The sequence below is a fragment of the Neoarius graeffei genome, chromosome 15, assembly GCF_027579695.1.
Source record: "Neoarius graeffei isolate fNeoGra1 chromosome 15, fNeoGra1.pri, whole genome shotgun sequence".
NCBI classification, from domain to species: domain Eukaryota; kingdom Metazoa; phylum Chordata; class Actinopteri; order Siluriformes; family Ariidae; genus Neoarius; species Neoarius graeffei.
The window spans coordinates 38,910,632-38,922,717 of NC_083583.1; the positions used below are offsets into that span (position 1 = coordinate 38,910,632).

Consider the following 12,086-nt stretch of genomic DNA (forward strand, 5'->3'; position numbering starts at 1 on the left):
CACGTAGACCGGCCGTAGGAGCACGTACGGCCAGTTGTGACTGAGGCTTTACAGAGCATATTTCAAACACTCAGAACTTGCTATAGCAGTGACAAAATAGCTCTCAAAAATGCATTCTGATATTTAATAAAATGAGATAAATAGAATTTTGATAATAAAAAATTTGCCTTCAGATCTCCTTGATCTAGGATTCAATTTTCCAGTCATTTACTCGTGAAATCCGACAACAGGTCGCTCTGTAGTTCCTATGCCACTCTAACTAGTCATTAGCATCATCTGACAGGCTCTGGGACTCCGACTGCACCTTCACACAGGATATAAACTATCCACTCACACCCAAAGTGGAGAATAAATGGGCCAATTGCATATGGCCCCCGTGACCTCTAGCTGTGAAGAATGGACTTGCTCTGAGAATCTCCTGAGCTTCATAACTCAGGCTACAGTGGGTTTATGACAGGCCCACAATGACCGAACACTCCATCAGCCCAGGCATACCAGCTGGCCAAAACACTAAACGTAGGCCAAGAGGGAGAGAAAAAAAAAAGAAAAAAAAATCACATGTGCACAGAACGACCTGCTTCCACGTCCCTGACACGTGTTAATCAGGAGGCACCGTGGAACAGCACGAGCGTAAAAATGGTGTCTCGGGAGGGAGACAGAGGGTGTGTGAAGGTCTGCTGGATCGAGACGCATTATCGAAACCATCAAGCTGTCTGAAATCCTCAGTGTCTGTTCAATCTGAGACCCTTTCGCTTTGTGGAGGTGAGTGCTACGTCACAGCTTTATCAGCTGGCCTCAGGACTGGACTACATCAGCCAGTCACTCCACATCCACAAGCAGGCGAGCGGCCAAAGAGGAGGATGAAATTAAACTAGTGGGATCAATCCTTTCGTCTGCGACGACTCCTGTAGCTCTGCTCCTTATCTTTTCAGAGCTGTTAACCTGCCATTTCTTCTGTGCAAGAGGCCAGCGAGTAAATACAATTTCTGTTCCCTTCTCAGAGATTATTTTATTCCTCTCTCTTTTTCAACACGGCCTGCTGCGGGAGATACCAGGCTTTTAGATCATCTGTTGTTTGCAGATGGTAATACAGACACCATCGCTAACAACAGCGCAATGACCATTTGCCTGCAGCAAAAAAAACAAAAAAACAAAAATGAAAGGTTAACTGACTCTGATCTAGAAAACAACATGCTTTATTTCTTATTATTTGAAAAGAATACAACCATGAATAACTATATATTTTTTTGGAAAATCTCTTTTGTAAAATAAAATTGGTTTTGTTTTGTAAATTTTTTTTTCTTTGTAAAGAAAAGAAGGGAAGACGAGGAGTTTGTCGTCTTGTAAAGAAAAAAAAGGGAAAAATCGGTTTTGTATAAAATTTCCTATAGAAGCTTTGTTTTAGATATTATATTTAGATATTTGTATTTACAAACCCGCCTAGACTAGCTACTTAGCTATATGCGGGTGCGTAATTTATTGTACTTATTTCACTAAAATTTGAATAAACTTGAACTAACTCTCAAACACTCAGTCAGCATGTTAAATTTAAGATGAATCCACTCTCTATACATAGTTTTCACTGACGTCACGGCGTTCCGGGGAACGCCCTTCAGCTGCCATCTTGTGGGGCAAACAAAACGGACCATTGCTATTACCGGCTACGTCAGGGGTGTCCAAACTGATCCATAAAGGGCCATGTGGCTGCAGGTTTTCATTCCAGCCATGCAGCAGCACACCTCATTTGGCTTATTCAATCAACTGACACACCCACCCTTTAATCAAGGGTGGGTGTGGCTGCAAGTATTTGACTGTGTGAAGACAGTTCAGCTGATTGAATGAGCCAAGTCAGGTGTGCTGCTGCATGGCTGGAATGAAAACCTGCAGCCACACGGCCCTTTATGGATCAGTTTGGACACCCCTGGGCTACGTTATCTCGGACGAATTTATAAAGTTATATAGTCAGTTTTCTAAAATAAAGATCAATGTCGGCAAAATCAAGCAAACGGAAGTATATAGATACATTGGACGACATCTCACGACAACGGTATGCAGCCAAACTGGCCTTGATTGGGGGAATTGACCCCTATGAAGTGGACAAAGATGCATTTTCAAGTGACTATGCAGGGCTGCCATCCATATCGTACCCTGATATTGTGAACTATTTCGTGAATAGTAAAAGTGCCTACACACTTGACGACCTCAAAGCATACAAATCGCTGGAGTCATACAATTATTTTGTCTGTGGCTGGGTCCGCGAAGTCCACCATATAAAAACAAGTGACAGTCATGTCCTAATTACAGCCAAGGTATGTAAACATTGGAATTTTAGAGCTCTCAACACTGCACATAAATATATGTGTGTGTATAATATCGAGTTGATTTAAATCAGAATTGATTTAAATCGGAAAGCTGCGCACATTTGCGCGAAGCTGCAGCTTTCCGATTCGCTGTTTTTTTCTCATCCTTATACTTCTTATGTTTCATGGACTGTAACGGATTTGCAATTGATTGTTTATTTAAACAACTTACCACTTATAAAATGATCGGAGCAGACTTTGCTGTGTTTGGAAGGCTGATAATCCTTGCGGTTGATTCTCGCAAGCCATAGATTTCTCCTTTGTATGCCGAGTTTTTTTGTTTGCTCGCCTTCGTGCTCCCGTACAGTGGGAATTCCATAAAAGCTCCGCTTGACGTCATCATCTGACCTATTACGACAGCCGTGAATACAACAGGCGTGCACCATTGCTAGCTTTAAATAGTCTGCTTGGGTTCTTTTGAAGACTTTGTACTCGCGCATTACAATGTGTGCTCAGTGACCCGTACGGTAAGCTTGACCCGCAAGATGGCCGCCACTAGGGAATCCCTGACTCTGTGACGTCATGTGAAAACTATCCATACTGCTTATTTGTCAGGGTCATGAGGGAAACTGGGGCCAATCCCAGCTGAATTCAGGCAAGAGGCAGGGCTAACACCGAGACGAACAACCATTCACACCTACAGGCAATTCTTGGGTTTCACGTGACATCACATCCGCCTCATTAGTTATTCAAAACTTTAGCTGGTGGTCTACCAAAGCTCAGTTGACAAAGCGTTTGTACAGAGAAGGTGCATTGCTCCCATGAAAAATGCCTTACGCTTGCGTTGTTTTAGATTATTCGAATCGATCAAACCGTGAAACTGATAAAAGTTTCTTCAGGGTTCCCCGTGAACTAATAAAAAAGGGTGAACAAACACAGGATTTCACAAAAAGACGCGGACAAAGGTGGCTTTTGAAACTCAATGAAATTGAAGGGAGCCGAGTTGAAGCATGCTCGAGTTTGCAGTGATCGCTTGGTGAAAGGTGTGTATCTCCCTCTCAGCTATGTCCTTAGTGTTTTCCAAGTGCTTTTCTTGCTACGTGTCGTTATTTTACGGTACTTTTTTTTGTCACGAAGCGCTAAAGTCCCCAGCTGTTTCTTTGTTTCCTCCTCACAAAGTCCATATGCATGAAGGTCACGACAAAATTCTTCCCCAGCCATACAGTTAGAATGCACCATGATCACTTCTTCATCTTGTTTAATTAAGATCCAGGTCTTTAAAGGGGTTTCTGATGATCTTAGTGAATGATTTACTTGAGAGATAAGAGCCAACACAAGTGAAAATCAAGCCAACTGTTGTTTGTTTACACGTCAACTTCCAGCACTTCGCTGTAAAGACGTGAACGAAAAGCTTAAAAAAAAAACAAAACATCCTTACACGGGCAAAAACAATACAGGCAGCGACTTGATAGTGAGGTTCTTTACCCAGCCACATACAAAAAAAGTTGTAATCCTCCATACTCTTCCACGCTTTCATCTCTTTTGCGGTGTAGAAGGACGTCTGCAACACCAGATAGTTCGAGATGTCGGAGAACTCGACTGAAGGGTAGTTTTCGAGATCGTATGACACATCCTTCTTTCCCAGACTGTAGGGGTCGATTCCATTGCACATAGCAATCTTCTGAATATATCTAAAGCGAGCAGTGGCTTCTAGATTACGAGCGTACTCTGATAAATTACCGCTAGTTGTTTGCACTACGGGAGCTGTTTTGGTTTGCTCAACCACCAGCTGCTTTACAGGAAGTGAAATCGCTAAGAAAAGTTACGTGACTGAAACCGAAGAATTTAATGTAGCCAGTTAACGAAACTAGAGCAACTGAAGGAAACCCACACAGGCATTGGGGGGGCATGCAAGCTCTACAAATAAATGCCCTAGCTGGCTATGAGGTTCAAACCCAGAACCTGGCTGTGAGGCAACAGTGCTAACCACTGCACCATCATGCCACCCTTCAGGATGAAACATCTAGCAAATAGCCAAATAAATTGATATCACAGTTCTGAACATGTTGTAATTGGAAACTAATCAACTTCTGGTTGGTCACAGTATCTCTGTTTCATCTCACCAGCCCGTTGCTGATTATTTTTCGATAGCAGCACACCCTTTAGTGATTTACTCAAGTGTTATCATGATAACTGGTTAACCTGGTTCAGCAGATTATTATGATACCGTTCAAGGAGAATGCATGCAATCGTGTGTAAGACGGCCTCGAAACTAGAGAAAATGCTGAAGATATTTTGAAGAAAGCATGGTTGCGGTGTCATCTTAAATACGGTTGAACTGACTGGTCAGCGTGTGTGAGCGGTAGCACCTGAACGACCAATCTGAATGACTTTCGTACAGTTTTTAAACTGCATTACAATATAAAGCACCAGATTTCAGGCACTTCTATGATGAACTGATATGGTGGTATGGAGAACATTTTAGAACAAGCTATTGATAACTACACCCGACTGAACATTCGTCCTAGGAGGTGTAATGCAGTTACCCGGCCCAAATGGACACGAGCAAATGGAAGCCGGAGATCTATTAGCTCAGCAGGCTGGAGAAGGAGGAGGGCTGATTTCAAAGACACAGCGCTTGTTCTTTTATTACCGCCAGACAAATTACACCCACCCAGCTCCGAAGAGCACCGATTTAGCACTCAGGACAAATTAAGAGGAATAAACACAATTAGCTGGCAGAGCAGATGCACTCGGATACATGCCTCTCTCCTTCTGTCTCTCCGCTTCCCTCACTCGTTTCCCCTTTCCTTCTCTCCATGTTTTGGTGTTACAAGGCGCTCTGGTGCAGCTGCCATTAATGCTTTTGCCACTCAAGACAAATGCTGGTAATTGCAGATCTCGCACCGTTACACAAAGAACGCTCATTTTATCCATGAATGCAAGTGAGCTGGCACACAGCCGTCTTAGGATCACCGCTCTGAAGGGTTTCAGTCTGTTCAGCCACAGTAATTGTTTGTTTTGATCATACAGTGTGTTCCCTTCATTACTGTTTCCAAGTGCTATGCCTGACCAAAGCTAGTCCGATTTGAATTAACTGGATTGACTGCAAGCTAGAGGACATCCCGCTGGCTTCCTGACACAAGAACAGCTCTTCTTTTGATTAAAGTAATTAGCTGATGTCCATCAGTGGATCACGGCAGGTATGACAGTCACCAGGTCGATCAGAGGCATGATGTGATTAAAACACATTTCTCACAAAATCAACTTGGGCAAGGCAATTATCAAGAAAATATGAAATTTTGATATCAACACATGTCTATTACCCAGACCCTCCAGGATTTCGCGATGTTGCGATTTGCAACTTCAACGCAAATTCAACCAATCCCCGCGAATTCAGGGCGGTGTTGCAATTATATCCAATCACCGCAACTTTCCCGCAAATTTGACCAATCGTCGGCGTCGTCTTGAGGTGACGTCGACCTTCCGCCTTACTTCCGTGTATACGTTCAAGAGAAGCAGCATGTGCGCAGTGTTGCCAGATTGGGTGGTTTCCCACCCAATTGGGAGGGTTTAAGTGCATTTTGGCGGGTTTTGAACATATTTTGGGCTGGAAAACATCAGCAGTATCTGGCAACACTGCATGTGCGAGTCAGTGTTTATGTAGGCTTAAATTCAGTTATTGAAAGTGTGTTATGTTTACAGTGAAGGTCTGTGTGCACTTTACATTATTCTTTTACTTAATACAAGAAATTAATGGATGCCAACATTTTTGCCAAAATGGTATTTTATTTTCCATTGCTTAGGCAGCTTCAGCATCATACTGAGAGATTCTGTTCAAATTGTTTTTTTCCTTCTATGAAGCCTGAGCCATTTATTTTATTAGTTTATAATTATTGTTTAATTTAGTCTTCAGGAGAGACTGCCTGCACACAGTACTAGTATTAATAGGTTTTTTTTTTCTTACATGAAAGCTGAGGCATTTATATTATATTTTAAGGTAACTTCATGTTGTGCTGCGAGGTTCTATGCACTTTTGAACCAACAGGAGCATTTGGATAAGTAAAGCCTATTTTTCTGCAGTTTTGTAGTCCTGGTAATCTTTTATATTGGTAAAGTTGTTTATAGGACCATTTCTCAGTGTCTTTGTTTTTTTAATCAATAGTTTTTCAGTAATAACTTAACATTTAACATATCACTCAATTTTAATCACAAAAAGAGAAAATCGCAACAATTTCTCGCAACTTTCACTTCCTCCGCAATGTAATCGCAACAAAAACCTAAAAAACACCGCAACTTTCATTGCAATTTTTTGGAAAACCCCCGCAACATCAGACATTTTAGCCCGCTACAATCACAAAAAAGGCCCGCGAAATCCTGGGGGGACTGATTACCGCTGAGTTGGCAGAAATATGAATGCTGGCACATCCAGAAAGCTCTCAAACTAGTTGTGTTCTTTTGACCCGACGCTCATTCCAATGTGCTACAAGTCATTCATGAAAGAATCATCGCCGAAACGTGAATGAGGTGAAAGCGAACTAGATAAGAATCCATCCATCCATCCATTATCTGTAGCCGCTTATCCTGTGCAGGGTCGCGGGCAAGCTGGAGCCTATCCCAGCTGACTATGGGCAAAAGGCAGGGTACACCCTGGACAAGTCACTAGGTCATCGCAGGGCTGACACATAGGTGGGGTTTACATTAGACCGTATCAGCGGATCATCAGATTAACGTTTTTAAAACGATTAGTGTGCACACAGCAACACCAATACACGATTCGAGTGCACACAGCAACACCAATACACGGATACGCTCGGCTCCGCAGGCATCCTGCGCTCCAAATCACTCCGCCCTGAACAGTGAGTGCCCTCTGGAGGGTGCGCACTCCGGCCCTGCGCAGCTCACACAGCGCGCGAGTGGAGCGCATGAGCAGTGATTCAGGACTGAGCCGCTGTGTGTGTGATCCCAGCGCATATCACTTACCACTTGCAAGTGGAAGGATGGCAAGCCTAAAGACAATCATAACTACACAATGGGCAGTATTTGCATCAGTATTTGCAGTATTTTCATACTTTTATACTCTTTAATGAAAGGTGATACAAGGCGGAAGTCCGCGTTGTTTTTCAGCAGTCGCGTCACATGACCAACGCCAGCGAATCAGGAAGGTGGCTGTCACAGTGACGTTGTCCAATGACGACGCCAGCTAGAGCTCAGCACAGTGTATCCGCGTATTCTCAATGTTTACACAGCACCGGACCAGACACGATCTGGATTGAATACGTGGACCCTGGCGGATTCCCGTTTCCCGGCGTTTCCAGGCGTTTTAATGTAAATGGACAGTGCATCCGCGAAGAAAACGAGACAGATACGGTCTAATGTAAACTTGGCTATAGACACAGACAACCATTCACACCTACGGTCAATTTAGAGCCACCAATTAGCCTAACCTGCATGTCTTTGGGGGAAACCGGAGCTCCCGGAGGAAACCCATGTGGACACGGGGAGAACATGCAAACTCCACACAGAAAGGCCCTTGTCGGGCACTGGACTCAAACCCAGAACCCTCTTGCTGTGAGGTGACAGTGCTAACCACTACACCACTGTGCCGCCGCTAGATAAGAATACGTTTTAAAAAATAATGTGTGAAAATTGGTTTTTCGAGCTTCTTGTTACATGCTAGGATTCGTATGAATGCCGCTGGCCGATTAGCAAAACTAGCTAACTCTACTAGCTATTTATATTCACCAGAAGTACCAATGATCTCTGCTGCTTAACTCTAAGCTTTATTTTTGGCTTTTTTTTCCATAATGTTTCCATACACACTTAATGAGATGTTTTATATGGATAAGAATTATAAGCGTTTCTTCCATTTTTGAAAATGAATGGTCTCCTGTGGCTTTGTTGTTGTTTGCTTGTGTGAATGTAGGATAAAAACACACTAGAGCAACAAATGAAGTGGTGAAAAAAAAGCATTCAAAACACAATAATCGCCATGAAAACAAATTACACAACCTACAAAAGACACCTGCTAAGTGCTTTTCGTGAAATTATTCTCCCTTAGCTTAAAAAACATATAAGAAGATAAGAATAAAAGGCTTTTGTTTCCCAGTAAACAGCACTGCACACAGGAAATCAAAGTGTGTTTAGTTCAGCAAGTCTTCCGCAGTCGAATTAAAACTATCACATTCGGGGAAAAATTCAGCCATGAATTTTTTTTTTTTAATGCGGATAAAGAGGATTTCAGCTTTAATCCATCTGATTCATACACCATCCTTCAGCTGGGGTCAGGGATCAGCTCTGATTAAAACCTTCCACAATTATCAGTTACAGGATGAATGGCACACTACATTTCTAAAGCAGTTCTATTGGTTCTGTGCAGAGATGGACAATAACGAAGTACATTTATTTGAGGACACTTTTTGAGTATCTGTACTTTACTTGAGTCTTATTTTTTTTTGGAAACTTATGACTTTCACTTCACTACATTTGAAAGACAAATATCGTACTTTTCACTCCACTGCATTTCTATCAAGGTCCTCGTTACTCGTTACTATGAAGCGGCTTTGAAAGTCGATGTTTTTTTCTTTTCTTTTCTAAAACGTGTTTGTTTTTTTTCACAGGTGACGCTGAGACAGCCGATCAGTAATCACTAGGGTCACGTCACATCCATAAACTGTATAAAATAAAGTTCAATTATTTCTCCGCAGCATTATTTAACACGATCAGTTGATGGCAGAATGGAAGGAGGCGGTTCTTCTGGGGAATGCATGCACCCACGGCCATACCTAGAACCCATGTTTCAGTTTTCTGAAAGGAATAATGATTCGTTTCGTTTTAAATGTTTGCTTTGTTTGCCAAAAATGAACCAAATCACAGCCTATAAAAACTTGCCATCCAACCTGCAGAAGCAAATTGAAGTATGTGAATTTTTTATTCCAAGAGAAAGCTTGCAACGAAGTTGTCTGCACTTTTAGAGCTAGCGATAATGTTGCAATAGCTATGCAGTCTGGTTAGTCAAATGACTTTCTATGGATTTGCTTGCCAAGTTGCCGTAGCCTTGTCCACGGCTAACGTTAACACACAGCTAGTTAAATTGGACACTGTTAGTTAGCATGTAAAAACGGAGTTATGCTAACATGAATAACGTTAACTTATCTAAAGTCCTTTCAGAAATACGTTTTAGCATAATCCTGCCAAATAAACAGAATGTAGAAATCTTTCTTTTCTAGTAACGTTAGCTACCCAATATGATTTCGAGTTTGAAAAGAGTTTGCTAGCATGTCAGGTGGAGCTTCACTGACTAGCTAGCTTAACGTTAAACCACCATGATGGCACAGCATGTGTTCATTTTGTGAATTCACATTTCTGTATTTGGTAACGGCATTAGGTTTTGTAAGCGTTGTGGCAAGAATACAATGATGTGTTGACAGAAAATGTACTTTTAATACTTAAGTATTTTTAAAAGCAAGTACTTCAGTACTTTAACTTAAGTAAAAATTTGACTGTACTACTTTCAGTTGTATCGGAGTAACATTTGACCAGTGGGATCTGTACTCTGACTTAAGTAATGAAGTTGGGTACTTTGCCCACCTCTGGATCTGTGTACAACTAGTCTAGTAGGGTTACTGTCATTGGCAAGTCTCACAATGACACTGACAAATAAATGTCCGAGGCTAATAAAAGCTCCCGGACACATTTTTAATTCAGTTTTTTTTGTTTTTTTATGATGGCCAAAGCTTACAAAGTTTGCAAAACAAGTATTTGCTTTGAATACCACATTTCTGTAATAACAAACATACTAGTAAATTAACATCCTTAATTCATACATATAACCCATATATATATATATATATATATATATATATATATATATATATATATATTAGTACTGTGCGAAAGACTTACAGTGGTGCTTGAAAGTTTGTGAACCCTTTAGAATTTTCTATATTTCTGCATAAATATGGCCTAAAACATCATCAGATTTTCACACAAGTCTGAAAAGTAAATAAAGAGAACCCAGTTAAACAAATGAGACAAAAATATTATACTTGGTCATTTGTTTATTGAGAAAAATGATCCAATATTACATATCTGTGAGTGGCAAAAGTATGTGAACCTTTGCTTTCAGTATCTGGTGTGACTCCCTTGTGCAGCAATAACTGCAACTAAACGTTTCCGGTAACTGTTGATCAGTCCTGCACACCGGCTTGGAGGAATTTTAGCCCGTTCCTCTGTACAGAACAGCTTCAACTCTGGGATGTTGGTGGGTTTCCTCGCATGAACTACTCGCTTCAGGTCCTTCCACAACATTTCGACTGGATTAAGGTCAGGATTTTGACTTGGCCATTCCAAAGCATTAACTTTATTCTTCTTTAACCATTCTTTGGTAGAACGACTTGTGTGCTTAGGGTCGTTGTCTTGCTGCATGACCCACCTTCTCTTGAGATTCAGTTCATGGGCAGATGTCCTGACATTTTCCTTTAGAATTCACTGGTATAATTCAGAATTTATTGTTCCATCCTGGCCCAGATGCAGCAAAACAGGCCCAAACCATGATACTACCACCACCATGTTTCACAGATGGAATAAGGTTCTTATGCTGGAATGCAGTGTTTTCCTTTCTCCAAACATAACGCTTCTCATTTAAACCAAAAAGTTCTATTTTGGTCTCATCCATCCACAAAACATTTTTCCAATAGCCTTCTGGCTTGTCCACGTGATCTTTATCAAACTGCAGATGAGCAGCAATGTTCTTTTTGGAGAGCAGTGGCTTTCTCCTTGCAACCCTGCCATGCATGCAATTGCTGTTCAGTATTCTCCTGATGGTGAACTCATGAACATTAACATTAGCCAATGTGAGAGAGGCCTTCAGTTGCTTAGAAGTTACCCTGGGGTCCTTTGTGACCTCGCCGACTATAACACGCCTTGCTCTTGGAGTGATCTTTGTTGGTCGACCACTCCTGGGGAGGGTAACAATGGTCTTGAATTTCCTCCATTTGTACACAATCTGTCTGACTGTGGATTGGTGGAGTCCAAACTCTTTAGAGATGGTTTTGTAACCTTTTCCAGCCTGATGAACATCAAAAATGCTTTTTCTGAGGTCCTCAGAAATCTCCTTTGTTCATGCCATGATACACTTCCACAAACATGTGTTGTGAAGATCAGACTTTGATAGATCCCTGTTCTTTAAATAAAACAGGATGCCACTCACGTCATTGTCATCCCATTGATTGAAAACACCTGACTCTAATTTCACCTTCAAATTAACTGCTAATCCTAGAGGTTCACATACTTTTGCCACTCACAGATATGCAACATCGGATCATTTGCCTCAATAAATAAATAAATAACCATGCAATCATATTTTTGCCTCATTTGTTTACCTGGGTTCTCTTTATCTACTGTGTGAAAATCTGATGATGTTTGAGGTCAGAAAAAATTCTAAAGGGTTCACAAACTTTCAAGTACCATTGTAGGCATATGCAAAGAAACGAAGTATAGCAAAGTTGCCTCCAAAAATAATGAAATTAAATGGGTCGACACTCGAAATCTAAAATGTTTTGTTTTTTAATCAAGAAATGGCTCGTAAACGTAAAGAAATGCCCAGTTAGCCGATTTAAAAAACACGTCCTGTATACTAACATACTAAACAGTGCGCATTCACAGTGCTCCCGTACTGAAACACTAGGAGGAAATGCATACTATTTAGTGTGATAGTGTGCATGCATGCAGGTCGCCATGGAGACCAGTGAGAGTGCGACCGTTAGCGACTTGCTATTTAAACCT

The 12,086-nt window shown here is 41.4% G+C and overlaps 1 protein-coding gene across 14 annotated transcripts in view; it reads right to left on the bottom strand.

The window, feature by feature from the left end:
- ptprsa (protein tyrosine phosphatase receptor type Sa) overlaps positions 1-12,086 on the bottom strand; it is a 513,824-nt gene that overhangs the window by 360,589 nt on the left and 141,149 nt on the right. The window lies entirely within an intron of this gene.